Here is a 7,737-nt window from a genome sequence, read left to right as displayed (position 1 = left end):
GTGGGTAGCTGGAGGGTGTCAGGCAACCCTGCGCTCCCGCTACCCCAGCGCTGATCCGGCTGGATGAGCAAAATAGTAGATTTCAATTTGGCTTTAGAAAACATTTTCAAGTTAGTATCACACTGCCTTCTAAATTCATATATCTCTTCCCTAAGATCAGTATAGCTCTCAGACATCTTGAGAGATGTTTCAGTGTATAGGGATTCATGCAAAAAAATTTCAGAACTGGCCAAAGTGCCCAATATAGTGTCAGTAGAGTATACAACATTCCTTCCAGATAGCTCAGGAACTGTCATACAAGAGTAGTCAGAAAAATTGTAAGATCCAGATATCTGGGAGGACTAGAAAGAAACAATGTCTTCTAGATATGAAAGGACTACTGTACTTGTGAACTCAGATGTGGTTGTCTGTGCAGGATTGGCATAAAATAAAGCTAGTTAAAATTCTAGCATCAAATATCAAAGGACTGGGCCAGGCAGTGGTGGCACACGCCTTTAATCTCAGCACTTGGGAGGCAGAGGCAGGCAGATTTCAGTGTTCGAGGCCAGCCTGGTCTACAAAGTGAGTTCCAGGACAGCTAGGGCTACACAGAGAAACCCTGTCTCAAAAAAACCAATACCAAAACAAAACAAAAAATAATCAAAGGACTGAAGTGCCTTCATTTCTAAATAAGAAGATTAAGATAGACATTTGATGCCCTTCTGAGACAGGGAGAGTCAGTTTTTTTAAGGGTATGGTCTCTGGTAGGCTCACTGTGTTTCAATGGATGGCCCCATACCCATAAGTATTGAGGGTGGCACAAATTGGATTTTTATGGATTATTGAATCAATAAACAGTAAAGTTGAAAGTTATGGTAGATCTAGGAAGAATTAAGGGGAGGCATGGAGAGGCAAGCAGGATAAAAATACATTGCATGAAATTCTCAACAAATTCATAAAAATCTTTCGTATTAAAAAGAAAAGAAACTTTTATATTGTCCAATACTGTGCTTATTTTCTGAAAGATGTCCAGGGTTTGACTATGTAACAGAATATTTTTATCTCAAAGTTATGCACAACCTAACAAATCCCATAAACATATCCAAAACTATAAAATATCTCAGAACATAAAAATTGAATGGAATGAATGGAGATAATCTATTAGAAAACAGGTGTTTGCACACAGTTCAGTTCTTCCCTATTTGGAAATTCAAATCAAATTCCTTAGGAGCCTGACTATTCTCTTCTGCAAATTTCCCCAAAATCTACAAGATGAGAAACAAATACAGGTTCTAGATAGAAGGAAATCAGTCACATATACAATAGAAACAGACACAATGTACATGTGCAACCCTTTTTTTTTAATGTAACCACTAAGAAGATCACCTTAAATGAAACTTAGCTGAAATACCATCAACATGAATTTTAAATGCCAAAGGCAAATTATCTAGTCTTCCCTGAATATCTATAGATCCTATATCAGGGGATTTAATTAAACTCAGAAGACAAATATTAAAAATATATGCCTGTATGAAACACATATAGACATTTTTGTCAATTCTTCTTCTTTTTTTTTTACTTCATTAACTTTAATGATCTGGAAATCACAGAGAAACCACAGGACACTTAGTAAGTCTGTTGCTTCTGCATCTTACCCAAGGTAGAACATTTCCAAACAAAGATAACTCCCTCTCCTTAAACAAAACAAAGTGAAACAAAACAACAACAACAACAACAACAATTAAGAAATACATTATAAGAATACTTAACATGGCATGTGTATTATATTATTTATTATTAGACTTGAAGATGAATATTCATAGGAGAATCTTTTTTGACCTTTTTGTTAGTATAAAATATATAGGAAAAGTATGTAATTACATGCAAATACCATGCGTTTTGTATGATATTTTGATATTTGAAGGAAATCCTATAACTCATCCATTGGGGATAGAAAAGAATGAACATACTACACTACGAATTATATTCTCACTATGAATCATTTAGATACCAACATATACTCTTTGTCATGGGCCTGAGTTCGGAGGCATAGAAAACCTAGCTAAGTCAATATGTTGTTCACCAAAACCATGTGACCCCACGGAGACCTTTCGAGAAATCGAGTCTCATCCAGGGTCTAAAGTTGACTTGAGACTATGGACTGCGGAACCAATGTGAGGTGTGGAGTGCCAAATTTACCCTGGCCAAGATATGTAAGGGGGCTGGGGAGCTGTTGACGCTGGACAAGAAGGATCCTCAGCGTATGTTTGAAGGCAAAGGTGACTTGTACTCATTGGGGTGCTGGATGAGGGCAAGATGAAACTGGATTGCATCCTGGACCTGAAGACTGAGGATTTCTTGGAGAGAAGGTTGCAGACCCAGGTCTTCAAGCTGGGCCTGGCTAAATCTATTCACCATGCTCCTGTGCTTATCTGTCAACGTCATATCAGAGTCCACAAGCACGTTGTGAACATGCCATCTTTCACTGTTCCTCTGGACTCCCAGAAGCACATTGATTTCTCGCTCTGTTCTCCTCATGGTGGCAGCCGTCCAGGCCGAGTGAAGAGGAAGAATACCAAGAAAGGCTAGGGTGGTGCTGGAGCTGAGGAGGAGGAAGATAATTAATTAATACCCTGCTGCACCGGAGGATTGTCTAGTTTTTCAGTTGACAAAACAATTGATACTTGGTTTTAAAAAAAAGGATACAATTTGTTGATTCTTGTTTTTACAGCACAAGCCATTGCTGTTCTCTTCAGGACAGATCAATCTTTCCTCTGTGCCCATATCTTTGAGGCTCTTCCCCATTTTTACCTCTATATGTTTCAGTGTATCTGATTTTATATGGAGGTCCTTGATCCACTTGGACTTGAGCTCTGTACAAGAAAATAAGAATGGGTCACTGATTTGTTTGAGTTAATATTATATCCAGCTACTTTGCTGAAGTTGTTTATCAGGTTTAGGAGTTCTCTGGTGGAATTTTTAGGATCACTTAAGTATACTATCATATCATCTGCAAATAGTGATCTTTTGACTTCTTCCTTTCCGATTTGTATCTCTTTGATCTCCTTTTGTTGTCTAATTGCTCTGGATAGGACTTCAAGTACTATATTTAATAGGTAGGGAGAGAGTGGGCAGCCTTGTCTAGTCCCTGATTTTAGTGGGGTTGCTTCAAGTTTCTCTCCATTTATTTTGATGTTGGCTACTGGTTTGCTGAATACCAAAGCCTGGAAGCAGGAGTGGTTGGGTTGGTGAAAATAATATAAAGGCACACCTGTAAGATTTACTGCTTAATAAGGTTCCATTTGGTAGCTGTGCACAATAAACCATGTAAGGAAGCAAATATGACGTGGGGCTCAGAGCAGCAGGCACAGTACCTCTGGTGATAGCACACTCTCAGTTGAGCTAAGATTGGGTTTGTCCAACTGGAAGAAGGGATGAACATCCAGGTTAAACTTCAAATGAAGCTTCAAAAAGGAAGTATCTTAAAAGTCATTGATAAAGACTTTCTTGGTAAATCTGTTCTTGAATGATTCTAAGATCATATCTTGTCCCCCTCTCCTTGGTTTCAAGGCACAGGTGTGTGGACTGTAAGGATTTCTTCCTCTTGGTCTCAATGATAGATTCTCTCTTCCAGTCTCACTCTAAAGCTTCACATCTCCCAAGTTTAGATTTACATTTTACATGTTGATTTTCTAGCTGTGCATTTTGGTCCAATAAATGTGGCCTGTTCTCATAATTAGGCTTCTTATATGCATGTGAAATGATTTTGGTCAAACTTTTTTTTTTGAGACAGCAGAAAATACCTCTCATATTCTTTTCTGCTAGATTTACTTTCAAATTTTCAAGTATTTCATTTTAAAGAAGTGCCTCGTCTTTAATAACCCTGGTGAAGTTTGGAAAGTGGGGAAATGTAGTTGCCTAGGTTGAACAAGCGAGAGTTCCCTTCCTTCAAACACCTCTCAGGTCGTCGGATGAATTCACTTCCATCAGTTACGATGAAAGCCATAAACCTATGCTCCACTGCACATCAGATGCCCTTTCCTGATTTACCCGTTTGCAATACTCCTGAAACATTTTTTTTTCCAGCTCATCTTGGGCAGAAGCTTCTTTCAATGTCATTCTCCACTTTTTTCAGTCATTCTTGTTGGACAATATATCCTGGGGATGCTCTAACAATGTTTCATAGGCCCAGTAGTCTAGTCAGCTAAAATGTAATTGCTCTGGGTTCTGAAGGCTAGAATCCCAAACCCATGTGCTGGTAAGCATGAGTACTCCTTTGAACTAGAAGTTAAGGTCTCTTCCAGGTGGTATTCCTTGTCTAATAGATGGATATTTTCTCCATGTTATCATCATATTCTCCATGTGTCAAGGTTCCTCTTTTAAGGTCATATTGGGTTAACACCCCTTGCATTGGCCACTCTCCAGTTAATTTAAAGACTTTAGTGATGAAGACCTTACTCTGAGGAACACATGAGTTTTAAACGAGTAAAATTCAACCCAGTGCAGCAGGCCTCAGGCTCTCAGCACTTGTCTGCTAAATCCCATCAGTTCTTGGATCTCCCCACATGTTGTATGATGCCATGGTAGCTGTCTTTACTGAGTGAGCAAAGAAGGTCAGAGGATGTTTGTAATGTATTTTTGTAAGTGATGTCCAATCACAAATTTTCATATCCTTCTTCCTGTAGGTGATAGCTAACCCCACTCATTCATACGTCTGTTTAGAATTTAGAGTAATTACCACTTTTATCCTACAATCTGTATGTCTGTGGCCAAATTTTGAGCCAGCAGGAAATGACTCACATATTATGTTAGATTTTTTTTTTAATTTTACAGAGATTTCATTTTTAAGAAATGCTTCATTTGTAGTAACCTTGTGGAAGTTTGAATAAAAAAAAATTGAGAAACGTAGCTTCCTAGGTCAAAAAAACAAAAGCTTCCTTCACAAATGGCAGAGTTTTCACAGCTAGGAAAAGAATCCATGCCTTGGGGAGTAATTGCCTACTTATTCCTGCCTGGCATGCATAGCAAAGCTTTATCATCCAGTGCATGTTGTACATCTCAACCAGAAAGAAAACTAATCAATTCTCTACAGATATGTTCATTCTAATTCTGTGACACCAGAGCTCTGTAAGTGCATTTTCTTGTAACACTACAGATGATAGGGTAAAGAGGAACAAAATGAAGCAATCGGAAGTCATGCCACACTCCTAAGCTTGCTCAGTGGAAAAGCTAATGCAACAATTTTATACTTCCTGACATTATGATTGTTCTACAGTCTAATATGTTATACCCTAAGTAAAAAAAATGTAATGTTAAATCTCTTATGAATTCCAATACCTTATGCAACTGCACTTGAGTTCCCAGAAAGCAAATGAAAATCCCTAGTCATTTTCCACACAATAGTCCTCCTGCTTGGATTGCTTACACATGGCTTCCCCCTGCTTCAATCATTGTTCTTCAATTAACCTACACCTAATTGCCTCTCAGGTACATATTCATATGATTAACATTTAGAAGTACTCATCTGCCTACTTTGTGATCATCAACAAAGGATTATAGATTTTATCAAATTGTGTTTATATACATGCTTAGCTGTCCATCTTTGCCTCTCTATATGCGTTATAGGGATGCGAGCACTACATTTTTCCCAGCCATTACCATTTCTTAGGACCTCATTTAGTCACTGGCACATGAAAGAGAATGGAATTACTTCTTTAAGTGAATTACCTGTATTTTTGTGGTTTTCAAATTTCAGTGGAAAGTCGGCAATTATTGGGGGCATATGATTTTTGTAAAATAAAATTCCATTGAACACTTTGTACCCCATTTTTCTCCATGGAGAAAACTTTCTCTTGTAAACACAAGAAGTGATCTAGTGATTGCTATTAAAGCATTATTTTTACAAACATCAAGAAGACTTTTATATAAGCACTTGTTACTTTAAGAAAATATGTATGTACTATACAGAACAGAAATATGATGAGACTTGCGAATTTAAAAACGTGGTTTGAACCTGAACAGAATTTGAAGTAATCAGAGGTTGAAAAATTTAAGACCTCCCACTATGACTGTAGAAAATAGCACTAATGGCCCATCAGCCCAAATAGAGAGCAAAAATGCATTAGTATGTTCTGAAGTAGATTAAAGCTAAGTTTAGAAGGAATTTGATTAAGGTCACTTGTACAGAAGAGTGGTTTCTAATGTATACACATTCAAGTCTATCAGCCAGAAGGTTGTGGTACCTTAGTTGTCTGACATTGAATATAAGCCATATGAAATCATTATATAGTAGGTCACAGACAGGGAAAATGAGTTTTTGAAAGAACTCCAGCTAATTTCTAAGAGTATATTCTAGTAGTCTGACTGAGCTAGGAGGGCAGTTCACCGGAGCTATTATTGTCTCTCATGGTGTTTTGCTGAACCATGCCAGATGTCAGAAGAATAGAGAATTTCCTTGAAAAATGATACATTACATGGAAAACAAGTATAGAACTAGATGGAATGAAGCTGAAAAGTGAAGAAAAGGTAAGCAGATCTTGATTTATTCTGAGACTACCGAGGCTAACAAAAACAAACAAACCTGAAAATCTTCTTGTTATATGATGTATGGATATTACATTTACATCTAAGAAAAACCAGCACCAGTTTAGCTGCTGTGATGCAGATGTTTTATGGAAGCAGTGGTCCCAAGTAAGATCATCCTTCATGAGGAAGTGTGTCTTTTCTTTTATTGTGAGTCTAGAAGCATACACACTAGTGTTGCATTTTAAATTATTTCTATAATATAAAAATGAAACATAGAAATGCATTTGGGACTAATACTGAAATTCTTACTCATAGGAATATGCTAAAATAATAGCTATATTATTTAAACTTTTTCCTGTAGATCATGGTAATGAAATTTAAGTATAGTTTGTTTGATTTACACTATACATTCAACTTCACTGAAAATGTGAAATGTGAGTATTAAATAACATGGCATGTGTGTTTAAGAATTAATCCACAATAACACATTTAAAAAATGAGACACCTGAGGATTGGAATCAGTGTCTCTATAATAACTTCACAGAATTTGTGAGTTGACAATCATGTTAACACAATTGGCTCAGTTTTAGTAGAAAGACAGTGTGTTCCTACCACCTTCAGTGGTCATTAGCATCTCTTCACAGACTTAATAGTGGAGACAAGAATTCTACAGACAGCATAAATGAGCTTGCATTTTCTACCACCTTATAGAAGAAAATTAAGAAAAGTTCATTGTCCCACATATATACCACCTTTTAAAATACTTATTTTATATATGTGTGTGTGTGTGTGTGTGTGTGTGTGTGTGTGCGCTCTGTTTACATACACAGCTGAAGAGGGAATCACATTTTATTACAGACCTCTACCAGAGGTCCTGAGTTTATTCCCTAAAACAAGGGTTTCTCAGAAGAGCATCCAGTGCTCTTAACCACCAAGGTATCTCTCCAACACCCCTCCTCCCATTTTTCAATTGAGGTAATTTATTTACTTATACATTTATTGATTTAGTTAGTTTTAATTTTATGTATCCATGTTCATACTGGGAATAAAACCTGGATCCTTTGGAAGAGCAGCCAGTGCTCTTAACCACTGATCCATCTACCTAGCAGCACATGCACCTACTTTTAAAGTCAGTTCATCTATAAGTTTCAGTGTCTCTGGTTTTATGTGAAGTTCCTTGATCCACTTAGACTTGACCTTAGTACAAGGAGATAGGAATGGATCGATTCGCAT

The 7,737-nt window shown here is 37.2% G+C and overlaps 1 pseudogene; it reads left to right on the top strand.

Moving 5' to 3' along the window:
• Positions 1 to 2,604, top strand: part of LOC110305971 — a 27,132-nt pseudogene extending 24,528 nt beyond the window's left edge.
• The last annotated feature ends 5,133 nt before the right edge of the window (positions 2,605 to 7,737 follow it).

The sequence above is a fragment of the Mus caroli genome, chromosome 2 (genome assembly GCF_900094665.2).
Source record: "Mus caroli chromosome 2, CAROLI_EIJ_v1.1, whole genome shotgun sequence".
Taxonomy (NCBI): domain Eukaryota; kingdom Metazoa; phylum Chordata; class Mammalia; order Rodentia; family Muridae; genus Mus; species Mus caroli.
This window is presented reverse-complemented; position numbering and strand designations above follow the sequence as displayed.